A 19,187-nucleotide genomic window follows, 5' to 3' on the forward strand; every position below is an offset into this window, starting at 1 on the left:
ATTGCACTTCAGAAGAAAGTGTTGTGTGTACCTGTAAATTAATAGTGAGCAGTGGTGATGGCCCCATGAGTATGGGCACATCCAGTGGGGAGCCGCAAGTCTAAGAAACCTGCCTGGTATGGTACCAGGGACGTCCACCCTAAACACAAGGGTGCATAGACATTGCTGGAGGGATTGAAGTGGAGGTTCGGTGTGAGACATCGGACGTTATTTGGGAGGGAGCAGGGGTGAGGAGTTCTATGTTATTATCTGTTTGTTTGTGCTTATTAGGATAAGGGAGGAACTTTGCCAAGAAAGTCTGTACAAAAGCATGTAAGATCGGCTGCTTTATAGTAATTGCACATGAGTTGCAAGCTTACGTGAACCAGGTGTATTGGGGGGAGGAGATGAATGTAGTGAAAAGGGGAAACAGCACCCCCCCTGGGGCCAGCCCTTAGTGCAGTATAACTCCTAATCACCTTCCCTCACAAGTAAGAAACTATGTGAGACACAATGAACTCAGTCTGGAAGAAAGCCATTCACTGGGAAGATTTTATGCTTACATTTATTTACTACATAAACTAATTAGGATCAAGCAGCAGTTTTCAATAGTATGGGAATTAAAGTGCAAGCTGAGTAATACAAATGATCAGTCACAGATGAATATGCAATTATTCTTACGCTCCTAGGAATCGTTGATGCTGATACGATAGAATCACACTCAGGACCCACGCCACTCAGTGCCTGGCACCGCTCAGGGACTGGCCTAGCCCCTGAAAGCCTGCACCCGAGCGGGAATGTGATGCCAGGAGTCTCTGCCTTCTAGTGCTGGCTGGTTGTCCAGGCGCTGTTTCTCTACGTGCACGCTTCTCTCAAACAGCCCGGGAAGAGTCCTCCCCTAACTGGCCCAGGTAAAGATCTCTTATTAGGGGCTGCACGTCAATCACTATGACGTACCAGTTCTTCGAGAATCTTCTAGGCCAAACCTTCCATGCAGCAAAACATGTTTTTGCCTGGAAAGTTACTGCCAGTCTTGGCTCTCAGGCTCCGTGTACGTTGTTGTGGGAAGCCCCTTTTACATTCCTTTGTTATCAGTGCACCTGACTCGCAAAGCGAAGAAGAGAATGGCTGTGCCTAACTCCTAAAAGCTGCGCAGGGCTTCTTGCAAAACTAAATGTTAAGACTGGCCTTTTCAGTTAACCTCTCGCAAGCATGGTGGCTCACCCAGTTTGAGAGGCCTGGCTGCATCAGCATTTTCCTCCTCGCTTCGAATAAGCTCTAAATACATGCAAGATAGCTCAGTAGGTTAACGCAAGTGCAGGTTAACTCAAGTGCCTAGATGCTTTTCACGACATTCCACCCCTTTTGAAGTGAGGCCTGAAAATGCTGACTCAGTTCCATGATCTAGAAGCATGTACGGTGTGCTGTAGACCGATCAAACTTTTTTCTAGCACAGTCATTCTATTATAGAGGAAAGTCATTCTGCGCAAGAGCCCAATGAAAACTATAGCAATTAGCATTAGGGAAATCAGCAGCCTCAGCAAGGGATGCAACATTATATTAAGCAGCTTAGTGGAAGAGGGAGACCATCCAGTGAATACATCCCACCAGTGGTGAGTAGTAACTGATTGCAGATGATCAGCAGTTTTGATTAATTGATTCCTGTCTATCATCATCTTGCACTCTGCAGAGATAACCGAGGTGGCTAACGTTTGGAAATCTTTCCAAGAGGTTTGAGCAAGTTGTCTTATAGCTTGAAGCCAGGTAGTAATCACCCCATATGGTAGAGTCCAGTTAAGCAGATGCGTGAGCTCGGCATGTAGAGTGGTGTGAGACCACCGGGTCAATGAATATAAGGTGTAAGAAACCATGTCTAGCATAGTCACGACCTGATCTATGTAAAATACTTGAGGGTTTCCTAGCAACCTATAATTATTAATAAGCAAGGAATGATTAGTAACTATACAGGCCTTGTGCTGGTCTATCTTGAAAATGTCAGTCCCATTAATGTGGTACTGCATCCAGGTGCACTCCCCTGCTATGGGATGCATGCATGGCTCCGGAATCCTCCCAGTTTGAGGACACACCCACCCCTGATCCCAGTGCATGCAGGTCTGACTGTGGATGGTGTAGTTTTGGCGTTCTAACCATTCCCCTCGTATTTGCGGAACCCACCAGGAGCCAAAGGGCACCCATATTTCCAAGGCATAAGCAGTTCGACTAACTTGCATTAAAGCGTGGCATGTGTTATTCATACAATCAAAAGCAAGCGGTTTAATCCATATGTTTCCTGGTAACTGTAGCTCTGTGTGCCAGTGGGTTGAGGATAGTCGCCCCCATTCGGAGCGAAAAGCCGACACCTGCTGATTTAACAAGGTTTGACATAAAATGCATTGTGTGTCTTTTGCAGTCTTATTGACCTCCTCTATGGCAGAAAAGATGTCTTCATAGCAAAAATTCTGCCATCTCCAATGGTTGCCAATACTTGTAGCAGTGTTTCGCAGGGTAGGGCTTATCAATGGGCCCCACTGGGCCAGAAGTTTTATGGCAGCACTGCATCAGAACCCACGGTGGCTAACTTATTTCGCACAGTTTTTATGTCATAGGCATTTAAAGCTCCTGTTCCCACCCCAGCTGCTCCCGCAATCAATGAATCTAGCCCCCTAGCTACGCGCAATTTGGTGATGGGACACAAAAATGGACTCCATTTGTAGCAGCTTGGTTGTAATAATGAAACATTGCCTCGTGACAAATCTATATCTAAGTGTACTTCTGTAATAATAGAGGCGTGCATTACGGGCCTACAATTTAAATGTTGTCTTACTACTGGAAAATCTAGCATGTGCATAGTTTGTACCTTTTGTGATTTAAAGAACACCATACTCCAGGTGGCATGCCTGCCATATACAATATTAGTTTTAGATACAAACACCATACTACTATCCGGCAGTGGCTGTTTCGTTGCACAATTGTACGAAATGCATTTAGTCAAGTTATAGTCCACAAAATCTTGGAGAGTACACTCACTGCATTTCTTGGGGCAGAAAAAGCATGAAACATCAAACAAATTGTTGGATCCATTCACTGAAACATTTGGGCCTAGGATTTCATAAGAACCAGTCATATGGGTCAGTGACAAAAGGTGTTCGACAATGTGCCAAGCCAGTACTTTAGCAGTTCCATGTGGATACTCATTTGTAGCGCTTTTCTCACAGGTTGCAGTGCGATTGTTATCATCACGCAGGACTGGAGCATCAGGTGTAGTGCATGCGATTCTCAGAGTCCATGTAGCGTCTTGCATCAACTCATTCTTTACAGAGAAAGCGTTTGCTTGGCAGGTCAGGAGTACCCACAGCAAGACAAGTCCCATCCCTGTTATGTAGCACTACGTTCGTGGTGGGAGCCTAGTAGCAGGGATATAAACAGGCATGTCAGAATTCTGCAATAGTACAACATCAGTACTTCTAACACCTTGACTCAGCACTTCCCCAGCCTCAGGCTTTTTGTTTGGATGGTGAACCACACCTTTTTCCCTGTGCTATCGAAGCCTCCCTCACCCCTCAGCATGGTGTCTGGGGCTTGTTTACTTTCAATCACTTGGGGAACAACTGCATGCTCACAAATCAATTGTGCAATTCGGTCATATTTGGTTAATGGTACCTCAGATGCACCAACATTATGTAAAAGTACAGAAACAGTCCCTCGATAATCAGGATCAATCACACCTCCCAAAATGTCAATGCCTTTTTTCGCCAGGCTGGATCGTGCAGCAATGCGTCCATAAGTGCCAGCCGGCAATTTGATGCCAATACCCAGCGATATGGATTTGGTTTGCCCCACTGGTATCACATCATCTTCATAGGTAGATAGATCAAGTCCAATGCTGCCCGCAGTAGCTTGTACAGGCAGCTTTGCTTCTTTGTCTGTTTTCCACAAAATAAGAGTCTTGGTGGATTCCATCTTCTCACTTGTCAGTCTCACAAAGGGTGTCTGCCGGTTTCCCAACGGACGATTGTTCAGTTCAAACAGTGCTTATGCCAGGTGTTTGGACCACCCCTTGAGAGTGTGAGTCTTGGTCAGTTTCTTTATTTGTTGCTTGAGCAGCCCGTTGCTGCGCTCCACCAGAGCAGAAGCTTCGGGGTACGGACTGATGTGCAGTGTCCATTTGATGCCTTGCTCTAGCGCCCAGTTCTGCACATTATGTCCAGCAAAATGGCTGCCTTGATCTGATGGATTTCATCCGGAATACTATAGTGCCTGATGAGGTATTCCATTCCTTGCAAGGTAGCCCGTTGATCTGCATGGGCGACTGGATAGGCTAATAGCAGTCCAGAATATGTGTCTACCATGGTCAGCACATAATGCTTCCCATTTTCGGGCAGCAAAGGGCCAATGTAGTCAACTTGCCGTACGCTAGCAGCTCTTTCACCTCTTCTCAAAGGGCTGTGAGGATTCCTCTCCAGTGGATAGTGCTTCACTTCGCAGCACACACAACATCGGGAGGCAGCTTGCTTTACATGATCCATGGTAATGGGCAATTGTCTCCTCTTAGCCCATTCATAGGTTCCTAGTTGTCCTAGATGCCCTGAGGTTTGGTGTGCCCAGTCCGCCATTCCTTGCAATACCTCAGCTTCTTCAGGTGTTGTCATTGGGCGAATCTTTGCCATTTGATCCACTTCATTGTTAAACAGTGCAGCCAGTGAGGTGTCACGGGGCATGTGTGCATCGACATGCCCAATGCAGATTTTGCACCTCTCACCTTTGCACCACATTTCTTCCCAGATGACCGGCACACCCCAGATCAGAGTTTTTTTTATCTGCCAGCCATCTCTTCTCCATGCCGGTGCCCAATGTGTCAGACCTTGATATGTGGCCCAACTGTCTGTGTATATGTATACAGTCTTTGTCTCTTTTACCTGTTCAATCATGGAGGCCACCGCCTGCAGTTCAGCATATTGACTGGATCCACCCACACCTTCTCTCATCAGCAGTGTTTCTCCGTGGGGCTGGAATGCAACAGCTTGCCAGTGTCTTTGCCCTTTATCATACTTTGCGGTGCCATCCGTGAACCATGCAAAATGTTGTTCTTCCTCCGTCAATGTATCATAGGCGGGCGCAACTTTGAAGGGAGATTCTGGCAACGCAACTGGGGTTCTCGGTTCAGGCATCGCTTCCAGATGCACTGCCTCCAGCATTTGTTCTTGCAGTCTGGAAACCACTGTGCGGCCAGCTTTTGCATGTTGCTGTAAATACCATTTCCATTTGACATGAGTGGCATCTTGCGCCCTGCCACTCTTTGCACTTGCGGCAGTGTCGCGCACCCAGCCCATGATCGGAATTTGTGTGCAAATTGTCACTGGTTGCTCGCCTGTGATTCTTTAAGTCTCAACTAGAGCCCAGCACACTGCAGCAACTTGTTTCTCAAGCGCAGTACATCTTGTCATAGGATCTGTGAGTTGTCTTGACCAGAAACCTTATGGCACTCGTTTCTGTCCTTGCTTTTGCCACAAGCTCCACACAGCAACATCATTGTAGACAAGAATTTCCAGTTCAAAAGGATCAGTTTTTGTCATGGGGCCCAGCGTGATGTAATTCTGCAAAGAGACCTTAGCCTGCTGAAAGAAAGACTGTTGATCTAGGCCCCATGTAAAATCATGTTTCTTTCTGGTGACTTTGTAGATTGGTTTCAATATAAGGCTTAAATGAGGTATGTGATTTCTCCAAAAACCCATTAACCCAATGAATCTTTGTGCCTCTTTTTTATTTGATGGTGGACTCATCTGTTGAACCATATCAATCACAGGTTCAGGAATTTTCTTAACAGAACCAGACCAGATTGCACCTAAAAATGTCACCTCTTGAGCGGGCCCCTGTACTTTCTTGGGATTTATGGCCCACCCCCAGTTTTGCATGTGTGATCAACTTTTCAGCAGCTTTTTCCACATGTTCTTTCTCAACACTGGTTAACATAATGTCGTTGATATAGTGGGCAATGTTAGGAAAGATTTCGTAATTGTAGGTAATTTTCCTTCCATGTGGCAACCCCTAAACTTTTTGCTGTTGTTTTTCACCTTGTTCTCGACTTTGCCAGAGAAGTGCAGCCTTCTGCCACACTCCTCTGGGCTTTCGCCCCATTCTTACGGGGAAACTGAAATGCCCTTAAGACAGTCAGTACCGGGAAACACTGTTTTCCATAGTTTCTTTTATCATGTTGCGGCTTTCGTGCAACATGACACAAGAGGGCACTGTAAGCAAAGTTACTGCTCTCTTGGGTCTCTAGCCTTCTACAGGCCCTAGATACTCGTTTAGGATTGTAACTGATCGGTGCAAGTGATTCATGGACGGGAATGGTGGCAGCGATCGTTTCTTGTGTTTTGAGCTCCTTTTGGCGTTTTAAGCGCGTTTCTCGCGCTTAGCCCAAAATGGTGGTCTGGCTCCCAAAATGGCCCGACCATGAGGCTCCTTTGTCCTGTCCGCGACCGTCTTGCTCCCTTCACCTTCCCCAGGTCGAGCCGACCCGGGGCCTTCCTTATTTGGGCCTGTACTTTCCCGCGAAACACGGATGCTTTCGCGGGCTTCAACATGCCTGGTGTGTGCCTCCAGGATGTGGGCTGGGATGTTGTGTCCCAATACACATCCTGGGTGCCAGAGAGTCTAGGGTGATGTGAATGCCTGGGACCACCGTGGTCCGTGATAGGTCCACGAATGGTGTGAGTGTTGATGAGCGGATCTCCCATTGGGTCCCCTCCGTTTTGGCGCGAAGGGAACCGTGGATAAGAGGGGGCTGGAAACACCACTACCATGTCGATCTCCTGAGTTCTCACGAACAAAGGAATACAGGAGCCAAGTATCCTGCAACCAAGAGGCTGAACCGAGGAATCGCTGGTGAACCGCTGAAGGACTGCTCCTCTGCACTGCTGTCGCCTTGTGAAACCCTTTTCACCTTTGATCGAACCAGAAGGCCTGTACTGGTACTTCGACCCTTGGAATAGCGGGAACAGCTATTCTCGGAATCTTCACCATCTCCTGCTCGTAAGCCTTCGGAAGCGTCTGTGGGCCATCCAGCAGACTGACCAGCCTACACAGGAGTCTTGATCTGTAACCGCCGCCAGGTTGTGTAGTATTTCGAGTCCTTGTCACTCTCACACGATTCGTACACTTGGCGTTCCCAGGTCTGAAGTGAGTAGTGTACATTTGGCTCAGATACACACGGCCGCTCCGTTGCCCTGCTGTGATAACAAACTGTGCGGGTTCCTTCGTTTGGTACGTCTTTTACTCAACTCTGCTGCTGCAGACTCAACACGACGACGAGACGTCCCCTGCTCTCCTGTACCTGCCAGCGACTGAAACTGACACGGAGAAGCCTGGGTCTGCTTGCATCGGGGACCGGTGAGTAGCATAGCTAGGAACTGGTCGCCCTCCTGCAGGAGCCCATAGCTTTTCCCCGCTGTGTCAAAACAGCACGCCTTTCCGTACTCGCGCTCTGCTTCTGCCCACAGTGGAGGCTGCGCTTGAGTCGCGGAACACTGTTCTTCTTCATTTGTGCACTAAACTGAATTGCCTGATCTCCCTCGAAGAGACTCCCCTTTTGCCCGTTGGCACCAGCGTGTGCAGGTACTTTTGAGCACAAGGCTCCACTCTTCGTAGGGCTCGGACTTCCTTTTAGTTAGGTGCCTCTGAAGGCGGACTGGGTCTAAGCATTATTTCGCACTGCCTGTTTTCCTTCCCTTTTAGGTGGACTACACATTTTGTGCATCTAACCCTTGAGACTTGTTGTATTTGTATATATATTGTATTGGTATGGTATGTGTTGGTTTACTAGAGTTATATTGTGATTTCTCGCTACGGTCATTGTTTTAAAGGCCTTGGAATAAATGTGTATATATTTTTAATATAACACCTGTTTGGAGTAGTTTGTAAGTGTCCTTGCTTTGTGTGCTCATTGCGGGCTTTCAGTCACCCTCACCCCTCTTGAGACCTAGTCTTGACCGCCGCGATCGCTACCCTGATTGGTCTGGCTTGCCCAGAGGTTACCCTGTTCCAAGTAATTAGGTTGGCCTTCTGAACTTCTGCGCCGCCAGGACAGAGTTCAGAAATCCGTCTTAACAAATTGGTGTACAGCGGGGGATACGACTGAGGGTATCCAGTGTTGCGCACGAACTAAGGCATTTCAAGTTATTCCTAACAGGACACGTAGTAAATTGTTGTAGTATAACTTTAAAAAGGCCATAGTCCTATCTAACAGTATGGAAACAAATACCTTGTTAACTTTAAATGCTTCCAAATCAGAAACATTGAAAAAGATGTGTGCCGAGAGAGGTGTTTCCTCTCAAGGCACGAAATTGGATATGATCCAAAGAATCGTGGCGTTGCAAGAAGCGCAGCTTGACGCTATAACTTCTAAGGACAGTGCGGAAGGAGGTGGGGCTGCTCTCACTGGTAGAACCGACAGTTCTGCCACTGCACTGATCCACCGCGACCACGAGGACAGGGAGGATGAGATGTCTAATCTTTCCTCTGCCAGTGCTGATGGGGAGGCTATGCTTGAATTCAAGAAGCAAGAGCTGCGGTTTAGGCAGAAGGAGCTTGAATTCAGCATAGCCAAACTAAAAATCGAACAGGCAGAAAAACAGAAAGACAGGGATCACCAGTTGGAACTGGCCAAGCTTCAGGTTGCAAATGGGTCGAAGGGTCCTGGACATGGGTCTGGGGCCTCCTCTCATCCACGGTTTCCGAAAGATCTGCTCAGTTTGTATGAGGAAAGGAATGACATTATGGACTGGCTGAATGCGTTTGAGTATGCATGCGAAGTTCAACAAGTTGACAATGCTGATAAGATTGCCTGGTTACTCAGCAGACTGCCCCATTCTGGCTGTAGTGCCATTATGGAAATGTCGAAGGCTGAGCGAGCTGATTTCGCAATGTTAAAGCAAACTCTCATTTTAAAGTTTGGGAAGACTCCGGCCCAATATTTGAAACGATTCAGAGAGTATAAGAAAAAGGAAGGTGGTACTTGCGTATCTTATGTCACCGAATCCTTGAAAAACTTAACTGGTTCGGTCGAAGGTTATAAGGTTTCTACCTTCGAAGGCATGATAAATCTTGTCATGCTGGAACACATTTTTGCATCTACTTCCCCGGAGCTTAAGCAGCATTTGGCCGATTCGAAGGAGATAGATCCTAAGAGGCTGGCCATTGCAGCAGACTTATGGGTGTCACATCGAGTGTCCCATAAGGACAAAACTCATCCTGGTAAGCAGGAGGAAGGGAAAAAGTCCAAAGATAAGGAGGGTGGAGAATCTGATAAATCTTCTTCTCAAAAGGGCCACAAAAAGAAAAATAAGGGTAAGACACAAGAGAACTCACAGGGTAGTGGAGGTCAGCCTCCGAAACAGAACTCTGGTTACAATAAGCCTCCCTATGTAAACAGACCCAATGGATCTTGTTTTGCTTGTGGAGCAACTGACCACGTGAAGGGGGATCCCCGGTGTAAGGTTAGAACTTTGAGGGTCCACTCCGCTAATCTGGCCTTCTCCTCCTACGAGGAAGAAGAGATTACAGGAGCATCCTTCTCCTCAGACTCATTTCCCAGCGGGATAGAGGCTGAGGTAGTTTTAGTTTCCCTGGGTTCCTGGGAGCCTAAAGTCGCAGAGGCTTATGCTAGGATTCCAGATAATACCAAGCACTACTTTAAAGACAGTGTGCTGATCAATGGAGTAGATATTCCAGCTCTTAGGGATAGTGGGTGCAGTCGAACTGTAGTGGATTCTACCTTGGTAGACTCAGAGGAAGTTGCCAGAGCTACTCTGATGCCCACTAAGTTGGCTGACGGCCCACTCCGTATGTTCCCAGTAATACCTGTAAATCTTACTTTAAATGGTACAGCAGTCAGGATTCCAGTGAGCATTCAGAGAAACGTCCCAGGAAAGGTCTTGTTAGGTAATGATCTCAGAGCTTTAGGGCTCGTAGGAGACACTGCCGAAAGACCCTACGCATGGTCTCAAGCATGGCAGCATTGGCCAAGACCAATACGCCGCCCCAGCCGAAGGGGAAACCCAAGGCGAAAGGAGTAAACAAGTCAAGACGAGGGAAAGAGAATATTCCCCCGAGCTCGCCTACCACTGCGGTGGAGGAAGTTGGTCAATCGCCCGGGCCTGACGAGGAGGTGGCAATGCCTGAAGTATTTGACCCCAACGACCATCCTGAACTAAAAGAATTGTTAGTTGAAGGAGGTCCTAATAGGGACGAATTCAGTAAAGGCCAATGTGAGTGCCCATCTCTGGAAGGCCTAAGGAGACAGGCCTGCTCCCAGCTTGAGGGTGAACCTCCTGTGACGCATAGGATTTATTGGGAAGGTGGACTCCTGTATAGTGAGCCCACAGAGTCTACAGATGGAGACCATAGGAGGTTGGTGGTTCCCCTTGCTGTTAGGCCCTTCCTCCTGCAGTTGGCGCATGAAGTGCCCCTTGCTGGTTACCTTGGTATTAAGAGGACCAAGCAAAGGTTATCCATGCACTTCTACTGGCCCAAGATGGGGGTGCAAGTAGAAAGTCATTGCAGGAGTTGTGCCTCCTGCCAGTTATCTGGTAAGGTTTGCTCGACAATCCAAGCTCCATTGGTACCGCTCCCAGTTGTGGGGGTACCATTTGAAAGGGTAGGGATCGACATCGTTGGTCCCCTTGACCCGCAAACATCCTCAGGCAATAGGTTTATCCTGGTGCTGGTCTACCATGCAACCAGATATCCTGAGGCCATCCCATTGAAAACTGTAACTGCCAAGTCAGTTGCAAAAGCTTTACTTGGCATATTTACTAGGGTTGGTTTCCCTAAAGAAGTTGTGTCGGATCGTGGCAGCAACTTTATGTCGAAGTATATGCAGGCTATGTGGAAAGAATGTGGGGTCACCTACAAGTTCTCTTCGGCATACCACCCCCAGACCAATGGTCTGGTGGAACGTTTCAACAGAACGTTAAAGAGCATGATTGGGGCTCTGGAAGAGCCTCAGAGAAGAAAATGGGATCTTCATTTACCATGCTTACTGTTCGCCTACCGAGAGGTACCACAGGAGGGTGTTGGCTTCAGCCCCTTCGAACTTCTGTTCGGTCATCCTGTATGGGGACCCTTAGCCATAGTCAAAGAGGGATGGGAGATGCCTACTCCCCCTGTTACTACCAACGTAGTTGATTATGTGCTAGGGCTCAGAAAACGGATGGTACTTCTGATGGGCTTGGCTAGTGATAAATTGAAGGCAGGACAAGCGCTGGTGAAACATTGGTATGACCAGAAAGCTTCCCTCATCAACTTTACACCTGGTCAGCAAGTCCTGATCATGAATCCCATAAGGCCTCGAGCTTTACAGGACAAATGGTCAGGCCCTTACACAGTGGTGGAGCCCCTGGGTGAGGTTAACTATTAAGTGGACCTTGGAAGGCCTGGACAGGCTCCAAAAGTGTTTCACTTGAATAGGCTGAAGGCTTTCGTCCCAAGAGTCGAAATCGCAGCACTGCTACTAGCTTCAGATGTTGAGGAAGAGGAGTCTGAACCTCTCCCCGACCTGTTCCAAAGCGGTCCTTCAGATAGCTTCTTTGAGGGTGTCGAGTGGCCCCTCACCTGACTTCTGATCAGCAGGCTGAGGTGAAAAGTTTGCTTAGGCAGTTTTCCCCCCTGTTTTCACAGTCGCCTGGTTTGACACCTTGGTGCAAACATAACATAGACACAGGAGACAGTGTACCTACCAAAAGTAGGGGATACAGGATGTCAGACAAAGTACGGTCTTATATTAAGACCGAGGTCAACAAGATGTTAGACCTTGGGGTGATTGAACCCTCTAGTAGTCCTTGGTCCAGCACTGTGGTTTTGGTTCCAAAGGCAGGCACTTCTGAATTGAGGTTCTGCGTGGATTACAGGGCTCGGAATGCTGTCACCAAGACAGATGCACACCCCTTGCCTCGAACAGATGAGCTGGTGGATACTTTGGGTGCCTCCAAGTACCTCAGCACGTTTGACCTCACTGCTGGCTATTGACAAATAGCTTTAGCAGAACATGCCAAGGAGAAGACAGCGTTTTCTACTCCAGACGGCCTTTACCAATTGCGGGTAATGCCGTTCGGGTTGAAGAATGCACCTGCCACTTTCCAGAGGCTTGTGAATCATGTTTTGAATGGGTTGGACGAATTCTGTCTTGCATATCTGGACGATATAGCAGTTTTCAGTGCCACGTGGGAAGACCATATGAAACACCTCGGGATTGTGCTCCAGGCTCTTCAGAAAGCACACTTGACCATAAAGGCTAGTAAATGCCAGATTGGACAAGGCTCAGTGGTTTACCTTGGAAATGAAGTAGGTGGAGGGAGGATACAGCCTCTTCCCAGTAAAGTACAAGCAGTACAAGACTGGCCTACCCCCACTACACAAACCCAAGTGAGAGCCTTCTTAGGACTCACAGGGTATTACCGCAATTTCGTGGCAGACTATGGCACCATAGCTGCCCCTCTGACTGCCCTCACAACTCCGAAGAAACCCAAGAAGGTAACTTGGACCGACGAGTGTGAGAAGGCCTTCAACGGCTTAAAAGACTCCTTGTGCCAGGCCCCTGTCCTCAGGGCCCCTGATTATCAAAGACCTTTTATCGTGCAGATGGACGCCTCTGACACTGGGATAGGAGCTGTACTATCGCAAGTAGATGAGAAGGGTAAGGAACACCCTATTGGTTTTATTAGTTGCCAGCTTAAGGACAGAGAGCTCAGATGGTCCACGTAGAGAAAGAATGTTTCTCTGTTGTGTGGGCCCTAAGGAAGCTGAGGCCCTACCTCTATGGGACCCACTTCACTGTGCAAACTGACCATAAGCCCTTAAAGTGGCTAATGAACATGAAGGGGGAGAATCCAAAGTTGCTTAGGTGGTCCATAAGTCTACAAGGCTTCGACTTCACTATTGAGCATAGGCCAGGTGTCCAACATAGCAATGCTGATGGGTTGTCCAGAATGTTTAACCGACCTGGACAAGAGACTCATCCAGGGGTGGATTAGTTCCCCCTGTCCATAGTCTGGGAGGGGAGAGTGTTAGGAAAGATTTCGTAATTGTAGGTAATTTTCCTTCCATGTGGCAACCCCTAAACTTTTTGCTGTTGTTTTTCACCTTGTTCTCGACTTTGCCAGAGAAGTGCAGCCTTCTGCCGTACTCCTCTGGGCTTTCGCTCCATTCTTACGGGGAAACTGACATGCCCTTAAAACAGTCAGTACCGGGAAACGCTGTTTTCCGTAGTTTCTTTTATCATGTTGCGGCTTTCGTGCAACATGACACAAGAGGGCACTGTAAGCAAAGTTACTGCTCTCTTGGGTCTCTAGCCTTCTACAGGCCCTAGATACTCGTTTAGGATTGTAACTGATCGGTGCAAGTGATTCATGGACGGGAATGGTGGCAGCGATCGTTTCTTGTGTTTTGAGCTCCTTTTGGCGTTTTAAGCGCGTTTCTCGCGCTTAGCCCAAAATGGTGGCCTGGCTCCCAAAATGGCCCGACCACGAGGCTCCTTTGTCCTGTCCGCTGACCGTCTTGCTCCCTTCACCTTCCCCAGGTCGAGCCGACCCGGGGCCCTCCTTATTTGGGCATGTACTTTCCCGCGAAACACGGATGCTTTCGCGGGCTTCTACATGCCTGGTGTGTGCCTCCAGGATGTGGGCTGGGATGTCTGGTCCCAATACACATCCTGGGTGCCAGAGAGTCTAGGGTGATGTGAATGCCTGGGACCACCATGGTCCGTGATAGGTCCACGAATGGTGTGAGTGTTGATGAGCGGATCTCCCATTGGGTCCCCTCCGTTTTGGCGCGAAGGGAACCGTGGATAAGAGGGGGATGGAAACACCACTACCATGTCGATCTCCTGAGTTCTACAGGAATACAGGAGCCAAGTATCCTGCAACCAAGAGGCTGAACCGAGGAATCGCTGGTGACCCGCTGAAGGACTGCTCCTCTGCACTGCTGTCGCCTTGTGAAACCCTTTTCACCTTTGATCGAACCAGAAGGCCTGTACTGGTACTTCGACCCTTGGAATAGTGGGAACAGCTATTCTCGGCATCTTCACCATCTCCTGCTCGTAAGCCTTCGGAAGCGTCTCTGGGCCATCCAGCAGACTGACCAGCCTACACAGGAGTCTTGCTCTGTAACCGCCGCCAGGTTGTGTAGTATTTCAAGTCCTTGTCACTCTCACACGATTCGTACACTTGGCGTTCCCAGGTCTGAAGTGAGTAGTGTACATTTGGCTCAGATACACACGGCCGCTCTGTTGCCCTTCTGTGGTAACAAACTGTGCGGGTTCCTTCGTTTGGTACGTCTTTTACTCAACTCTGCTGCTGCAGACTCAACACGACGACGAGACGTCCCCTGCTCTCCTGAACCTGCCAGCGACTGAAACTGACGCGGAGAAGCCTGGGTCTGCTTGCATCGGGGACCGGTGAGTAGCATAGCTAGGAACTGGTCGCCCACCTGCAGGAGCCCATAGCTTTTCCCCGCTGTGTCAAAACAGCACGCCTTTCCGTACTCGCGCTCTGCTTCTGCCCACAGTGGAGGCTGCGCTTGAGTCGCGGAACACTGTTCTTCTTCATTTGTGCACTAAACTGAACTGCCTTATCTCCCTCGAAGAGACTCCCCTTTTGCCCGTTGGCACCAGCGTGTACAGGTACTTTTGAGCACAAGGCTCCACTCTTCGTAGGGCTCGGACTTCCTTTTAGTTAGGTGCCTCTGAAGGCGGACTGGGTCTAAGCATTATTTCGCACTGCCTGTTTTCCTTCACTTTTAGGTGGACTACACATTTCGTGCATCTAACGCTTGAGACTTGTTGTATTTGTATATATATTGTATTGGTATGGTATGTGTTGGTTTACTAGAGTTATATTGTGATTTCTCGCTACTGTCATTGTTTTAAAGGCCTTGGAATAAATGTGTATATATTTTTAATATAACACCTGTTTGGAGTAGTTTGTAAGTGTCCTTGCTTTGTGTGCTCATTGCGGGCTTTCAGTCACCCTCACCCCTCTTGAGACCTAGTCATGACTGCCGCGATCGCTACCCTGATTGGTCTGGCTTGTCCAGAGGTTACCCTGTTCCAAGTAATTAGGTTGGCCTTCTGAACTTCTGCGCCGCCAGGACAGAGTTCAGAAATCCGTCTTAACAGGCAACATACACATCATCCAACTGTACCATCTTCAAGTCTCTGGCAATCAATCCATGATACAGAGTGGGACTATGCAAATACCCCTGGGGCAATTTAGTAAACATAAATTGTCTCCCCAGTTTATAGCGAATTGGTCTTGTGATTTAGCGTCAATATCAATGGAGAAAAAAGCATTGGCCAAGTCAAGGACCACATGCCATTCACCCACTTCTCTCGTGAGGTTTTCAATCAGAGTAATGATGCCTGGCACCACCACAGCTAAAGGTGGCACCTTCATGTTCAAGGAGCGAAAATCAATTGTTAGGCGCCACGCCCCATCTGGGCGGCGGATGGGCCAGACCGGAGAGTTGAATGGACTGATTGCGGCCTCATTATGCCAGCTTTCACCAACGACACAATAGTTTCAACAATCTCCTTGTGCCCTCCTGGCAGCCTCTACTGTTTGACACACACGGGCTCAGCAGGAGGAGGTAAATGCAAGGGGGACCATTTTGCATGCCCATCCACCACGGGGTTGACTACTCTTACATGGATTTGTCGATTGCCAACCACAAATTCACCCAAATCGGTTTCACACTCATTCCCAACAACACATCCATCCCTGGTATGTACTCGGGTATGTTTGCAATCAGGACATTTTCTGTGAAGGGCAATCCCTCGCCAATTGACATCTTTACATTAAAAGCTTTGCAACAGTTTCTGCTCCCCCATAACCATTGACCAAAACTCTAGGACCAGATAATTTATTGGGATTGCCAATCAGAATGGTTACCTCAGCTCCCGTGTCTAATAGAGCCAAAACCTGTTTCACTTTGTCATTCAAATACTATGTAAGTGGCACATAAGGGCGCCTGTCTCTGGGACTGGTTCTCTTTATTAACCGTATCTCAAAGACAGAGCCACCCTTCAATCAAAAATGGGGTCTGGGACCTCCCATTTGTCCTTTGCCAAATCAGGGTACACTTTTGCCCACACTTTGGGCTTTAACACTTCTTCCTCAGGGGGTGCAGTAGGGTTAGTTTTCCCTGGCCCCCGCTTCTGTAATTTCTTCCATTTCTCTAGCAGCAAAGGTGTGGGTCTACCATCTATCTCTTATTTCAGAATGCCTGCTTTTATCAGGTCTGCTCATATTTGCCTGCGCGTAACTTGAATGGTGTCAGCTTTCTCTTTAGACTTTGCATTTTTGCCAAGCTTTTTCTCTGAATCATTACTCCCAGCCACTAGGCGCGCAGCTTTGCGCACATCCAGCCCTCCTAATTGCCCCAGTAACAGTGCAACCTCACCAATTGCTTTACCTTGTGCTGGACCCAGCAATGAAAGCAATGCTCCTTTCATATGACATGGGGCATTTCTCAATAAGCGCGCACGCATCCCTGCCGTAAACATCTCCATAACGGGTCCTGCAAAATTTGCACTGTACATCACGCACTGTAACCCCATCTCTCTAAGCTGCTCTGTCACTTCGGGCAGTGAGTTCCAGGGCCCCCACACTTCCTCCATATCATACAAAGTTGTTAATGCAGTCTGAAGCCAATTAAACAAGGTATGCGACCCTTGCTGCCCTAGCGCACCTTGCAACATCTGTCCCAGCATTACATTAGTAGTGATTGAACCCATCTTCAATAATTCTTCTGGGGTTAAGAAGATGCCATCGCTGCCGGTATCCCACGATCTCAAATACCACTTCAAAATTGGTTCACCTGCTCTTTGTCTAAACAACTTGGCAATGTCTAAAAGCTCTGTCTGTGTATAATCACGCACAATTCTAGTATTCTGAATATTTCCACCGCCAGTTTGGCCTTTTGATTTGTTAGTGATTAATGGCCGTGCTGGATAAACACATTTCTTTCGAGCACATTCCAGCTCCTCTTCCTCAGAACAGTCTAGCTCTGCCATTCTGACTTTAACTGGTTCGTCCCAGTCAAATGTCTGTTCAGTTTCACTATCGCTAACCTCGCCAGACCACAAATTTGGATCCCATGTATCTTTCCTAATTAATGCTCAAATTCTTATCTTTGATGGATTGCCTCGCCGCTGTCTGCGCTTGTGCGTGGCTACACGCACAGCTAAAGAGGCACATCTATCCTCCATCTGATCAGCCAGCTTAACAGACAATTCCAGGGTTTCCCTCATTATAATTTGTTGCTCTTGAAGCAGGGTAAACTCATCAGTTAATTTTCGAATCTGTGCATCTTTAAGCAATTCCTTCTCATGCAACTTCCGGAGCGCCTGCAGAAACAACCATCCCACGTTTCCTGCTGCTTTTTGCTCCCTTCGGCATTTCCCAAGTGGTAAACTCTCCAAACACTCACTAACATCTTTTTAAATCATATCCCATGCTCTTGGTGCAGAGTACCGATGCAAAATGTCTACCACAGCCGACCATGCATTTGTTGCCGGCCACCGTGGAATGTGACAGAGTGCACTATTCCCTTCATTGCATTCATCCTTCCCCTGTTTCTTCCAAAAGGCATTGTGCTTGCAAATCCTGTCGGCTACGCCAAATGTAGTGAAAAGGGGAAACCACACCCCCCTGGGGCCAGCCCTTAGTGCAATATAACTCCTAATCACCTTCCCTCACAAGTAAGAAACTATTCAACAAAGGCAGCAGGCACCCCTCTCTCGGAAGAACAAGGCATGATAACCTGTTCAGTGGTTGTTAACCACATTGAGAGTTTGCAGCCATCTGCTTTTTGCTCACTGTACCTTTCACAGATGGCAACTATCTATTGGCATATTAGTCTTTGTCCCGCCCACATGGGCAGTCCAGCACCGAAATGCTATGGCAATTCCTCTCTGAACAAGAGTACCAACAGCAACCCCATACACGTGTTTGAGCCTTGTTGGGCATCATCAGTGAGGTGAAGCTGAGCCTCTCTAAGCACAGTGAGCAGGGAGTCCACGTCTGGTTGCCCCCAGGTAAGTGAAAAGGGAAACTGCAACCCCCTGTGGCCAGCCCTTAGTGCAATATAATTCCTAATCACCTTCCCTCACAAGTAAGAAACTATGCGAGACACAATGAACTCAGTCTGGAAGAAAGCCACTCACTCAGAAGATGTCATGCTTACATTTATTTACTACATAAACTAATTAGGATCAAGCAGCAGTTTTCAATAGTATAGGAATTAAAGTGCAAGCTGAGTAGTACAAATTATTAGTCACAGATGAATATGCAATTATTCTTACGCTCCTAGGTATCGTTGATGCTGATACAATAGAATCACACTCAGGACCCACGCCACTCAGTGCCCGGCACCGCTCAGGGACTGGCCTAGCCCCCGAAAGCCTGGACCCGAGCGGGAATGTGATGCCAGGTGCCTCTGCCTTCTAGTGTTGGCTGGTTGTCCAGGCACTGTTTCTCTATGTGCACACTTCTCTCAAACAGCCCGGGAAGAGTCCTCCCCTAACTGGCCCAGGTAAAGATCTCTTATTAGGGGCTGCACGTCAATCACTATGACGTACCAGCTCTTCAAGAATCTTCTAGGCCAAACCTTCCATGCAGCAAAACATGTTTTCGCCTGGAAAGTTACTGCCAGTCTTGGCTCTCAGGCTCCGTGTACGTTGTTGTGGGAAGCGCCTTTTACATTCCTGTGTTATCAGTGCACCTGACTCGCAGAGCGCAGAAGAGAATGGCTGTGCCTGGCTCCTAAAAGCTGTGTAGGGCTTCTTGCAAAAATAGATGTTTATGTCTCAAAAAGAGCCTTTGCAGTTAACCCCTCGCTAACATTCTGGCTCACTCAGTTAGAGAGGCCTGGCTGGTTCATAATTTTCCTCCACGCTTCGAATAAGCTCTAAATACACGCAAGATAGCTCAGTAGGTTAATGCAAGTGCAGGTTAATGCAAGTGCCTAGATGCTTTTCACGACAATGAGACAGCACAAGTGGAAATCACTGATAGACAATGGTAATAGAGAACCATATTACAAAATAAACATCTGGGGGCAGATCTCAAAATTTTGTTTTCCGCAAATGATGAGATGGATTAGCGCATCTTATTGCTTTCATCAAAAAAGGAGCAGCCCAATCCACAATGGACATT

This window comes from Ambystoma mexicanum, chromosome 1q, assembly GCF_040938575.1.
Source record: "Ambystoma mexicanum isolate Mex_15411 chromosome 1q, UKY_AmexF1_1, whole genome shotgun sequence".
In the NCBI taxonomy this organism is placed as follows: Eukaryota; Metazoa; Chordata; class Amphibia; order Caudata; family Ambystomatidae; genus Ambystoma; species Ambystoma mexicanum.